The sequence below is a fragment of the Haplochromis burtoni genome, unplaced genomic scaffold (assembly GCF_018398535.1).
Source record: "Haplochromis burtoni strain Fernald_Lab_line unplaced genomic scaffold, NCSU_Asbu1 Contig_860, whole genome shotgun sequence".
Lineage (NCBI taxonomy): Eukaryota > Metazoa > Chordata > Actinopteri > Cichliformes > Cichlidae > Haplochromis > Haplochromis burtoni.
The window spans coordinates 35,767-40,000 of NW_024583221.1; the positions used below are offsets into that span (position 1 = coordinate 35,767).

The window sequence follows — 4,234 nt, forward strand, 5'->3', positions numbered from 1 at the left end:
GACCCAGATCGGATTTGAAAATATCGGATTTGTGCCGTTCACACTGTCATACCATGATCGGATATGGGTCGCATAGGGTCAAAAAAATCGGATTTGATGCGCTTTCGCCTGCAGTGTGAACTAGCCATAGTTATGCTTCAATTCATTCATTCATTCAATGGGGGTGACAGTGGCTCAGGTTGGGAAGCGCATCTGTAACCGGAAGGTCGCCGGTTCGATCCCCGGGCTCTCTGTCCTGGTCGTTGTGTCCTTGGGCAAGACACTTACCCTACCGCCTACTGGTGTTGGCCAGAGGGGCCGATGGCGCGATATGGCAGCCTCGCTTCTGTCAGTCTGCCCCAGGGCAGCTGTGGCTACAACTGTAGCTTGCCTCCACCAGTGTGTGAAGTGAATGAATAGTGGCATTGTAAAGCGCTTTGGGTGCCTTGAAAAGCGCTATATAAATCCAATCCATTATTAATAGACGTAGGCTGCCGGGGATTCCCATGATGCATTGAGTTTTTCCTTTCCAGTCACCTTTCTCACTCACTATGTGTTAATAGACCTCTCTGCACTGAATCATATCTGTTATTAATCTTTGTCTCTCTTCCACAGCATGTCTTTATCCTCTTTTCCTTCTCTCACCAACCGTCGCAGCAGATGGCCGCCCCTCCCTGAGTCTGGAGGTTTCTTCCTGTTAAAAGGGAGTTTTTCCTTCCCACTGTCGCCAAAGTGCTTGCTCAAGGGGGTCATTAGATTGTTGGGTTTTTCTCTGTATCTATGAAGCGCCTTGAGGCGACTTGTTGTGATTTGGCGCTATTAAAAAAATTGAATTGAAATGAATTGAGGGAGCAGGAACACAAGGAGGAACAGGAGGTTGTTCAGAAAAGAGTCATGATGTGGTTTCTTTCTTTCTTTCTTTGTGGTTTCTTTTGCATAGCTTAGCATGATGGCTGTAATCAGGGTGAGCAGCTAGCTTGTCTCTGTCCACAGTCAAAGAGAAAGAGCAGCTGCATTATGATGGTTGTTTGTCCATAACTGACGTCTTCAGTTCTCACTGCTGAGACCATCCAACTCAAATTCTTAAGAGAAGACTTTTTCCTCATATCTCTTAGTGTCTTAATTTAACAGTCTAAATCCAAAACTATTCTAGAAATGATTTCTAACAGTTGAACAGTTTCTGAAAGTTATAATAATGTAAAGAAAAGAAAGCAACCAAACTCCTGGGAAAGCAGCAGATGAGCGATTACAGATCTTCCTTGTTGTACTTTAGACTAAATAAAAATAGCTTACGTTTGCTGCTTTAGGTAATGAGTGGAAGGGAGTCCAGTCCTATACCAGTCCTGTGCCTGGTATATTCAATTAGGAAAAAAAGATCAGACGCAAACATGTTTATAATTGTCCACTGACAATGAAGATGTTTCATCGCATGCATTTTCCACATATTTCTACTAATATTGTAGTTTGATTCCAAAAATGAAAGAAAAGGCTGTAAAAGTTTTTTTTAATTGTTCACATTAATATATATTTTCTAAAATGCATTCATATACATTTTCATATGAAGGATATATTTGTGGGTCACATTTGGAGGACCCTTTGTTTCCTTGCGATGATAAAATTGGTCTCCAAATAAAATGCTTTTCAGTTTAATTAATATTGGGCCAAATGACAACAACATATTGTCTCAAAGCACTTTCTTATTGTAAGGTAAATACTCTACAATAACAAAAAGAAAACAAAGAAAACTCATCAATCATATGACTCCCTATGACCCTGTGGGGACTTTGGAGACAGTTGCGACGGAGAAACTCCATTTCAACAGGAAGAAAACTCCAACAGAACATGCTCAGGATGACTGAATAGAGAGAGGACAGTATTAGCTGGAACTCTCTCACACATGAGCACCTCCAAAGACCTAATCCAGGGCAGGTATGGAGTTATTGGAGAGACAAAGTGGCTGATGTAATCTGCAAAAGCCAGATCTGTTGCATTGGAGAGACCCTGGAGGGAGTCCTTTTCATGTAAATGGCCTCCTTGACTCCGCGCTCAAACCAGCGTTCCTCCCTGTCCAGGATGTGTACATCCTCATCATTGAAAGAGTGTCCACTGGCCTGTAGGTGTAAATAGACTGCAGAGTCCTGGCCTGACGAGGTAGCTCTTCTGTGTTGTGCCATCCGCTTGCTAAAATCCTGGCAATCCTCCTGGCACTTAACAGCGTACACTATGTTACTCTGTTTGTGTCGGGGGACCCGATCCTTGGGGTGGACCAATTTTTGGCGCAGCGTGTTTTGGGGTTTAAAAGCCACAGAGACCCGGTGTTTAGAAAAAATGCGTCTCAACTGCTCCGATACTCCTGACACATAGGGATCCTACAGGTTTTCGCTTGGGCAGCGGTTGTCCTTCTCTCCTGGATTGCTGGAGCTTTCTTTAGGTGCCTTCCCAGCTTTGACAAAAGTCCAGCTGGGATAACCACATTTACTCAGGGCCTTTTTTTTTTTTTTTTTTTTGCCTGTCCCATTTGGTTCTTTAGCCATCAGAATTGTTGTCTGAAGACCAACAAGGATACCCAATGGATTTATTTTGCCAAATGGATCATCGTGGCATTGCCGTATTGGTCCATTTGATCGACCTTTGTTTTTATTATTTATTTTATTTTATTTTCAGTTGTTACAGACGGGACAGACATGAGTGAGGGATAGGAAAGGGAGAAAGAAAGAGGAAGGAAAAGAAAAACAGAAGGGGAGAGGGACAGTGAGAAAGGGGAAAAAAAAAATCTCCTGGATCACCTGTTGAGAGAGAAAGAATAGAAAACAAGCAAAAAAACCAAAGCAACATACTAAACACAACACCATCGCATTAATCTAGCTAAGTGTAAACAGCAGTAAATACTAAATATTCAATGTTGTTGTGCAGCACGCAGGACAGACAGCGCACAATGTGCTTTGAAGTAGCAGCCAAGAAAGGTGTAATTTAAGTCTACGAGCAGTGAACACCCGTGTGCATACCTGTGTGGATCAGCGCGCTTGTATTCAAATGGTTTCCACATGTAATGGTCTGTGTTATAGACAGTGTTGTTGTTAATGTATGTTTGGGGGCGTTGCACCCCGGAACCTTCAGAGGTTTTTCAGGGTTCTCCCTGCCGGAATGTTATGTGTGGGACAGTTTCCTGTATGTGTGCGACTAGCTGTGGTTGTTTCTAAAAGTGGTCAGTAAACGTCCTAAAACTGGCACTTGAGTTTCCGAGCATTTTTATCCTGAGGTTATAACACCTTTTTGGCGACGAGGATAAAAGCCGAACGCGGACAGTTTTGAGTTTTTGCTACGGATTTTGCAGTCGGACTACCGCTTCCATCTATGGCACGATCGGATCGCTCACGGAGTTGCCGAGGGAGACGGCGACTGGATTGAATATGTCGAGAGGCTGAACACTTTTTCTTGGCAAACGACATTTCGGACGAAGGAAAAAAAAGGTCAGTTCTTCTCAGTGCGTGTGGAGCGAGGACCTACAAGTTGATACGTAACCTGACGACGCCTCGGAAACCCGGGGACTTCAGTTTCAAAGAACTGGTGACGTTGGTGCAAAATCATCACTGCCCGAAACCCTCCGTGATTGTTCAGCGGTTCAAATTCCACACTCATTCACGCAAGCCGGGAGTTTCGGTGGCTGCGTATGTGACGGAGCTGAGACAGCTATCAGAGCACTGTGAGTTTGGAGGCGTGCTGGATGACATGCTCCGCGACAGGTTGGTGTGTGGTATAAATGATGATGGCATGCAGCGTCGGTTGTTGGGGGAGCCCACACTGGACTTTAAGAAAGCTTTGGAAATTGCTCAGGCAATAGAAACGGCAGCTAATAACACTAAAGACATTCGGAAAGCTAACAACAATATGCACTCAACCGAGGTGCATCATGTATCTCGGAGTGTGAGGGGCAAACCGAGGGAGCTTTTGGAGTGTTACCGGTGTGGGGGGGCACACTTTGCCAAGGACTGTGTTTTCAAAGACAGTACCTGCCATAACTGCAAGAAAAAGGGGCACTTAGCCAAGAAATGCAGGGGCACTAAGGAGAAATCAAAGAAGGAATGGAAGACAAAACACAAACTAAACACTCATCACCTGCAGGGCATGGCGCCTGAGGAGGATGAGTGTGTTTTCAACATGTTTAATCTGGTTGGCTTTAATAAGTGCTGTGCGGAGCCCATCTATGCCACTATCCAGGTAAATGGGAAGGAGCTACAAATGGAGGTGGATACAG

General features: G+C 44.4%; 1 pseudogene; it reads left to right on the forward strand.

Annotated features, from left to right (window-relative positions):
- Positions 1-928: 928 nt before the first annotated feature.
- LOC102290906 overlaps positions 929-4,234 on the forward strand; it is a 7,711-nt pseudogene continuing 4,405 nt past the window's right edge.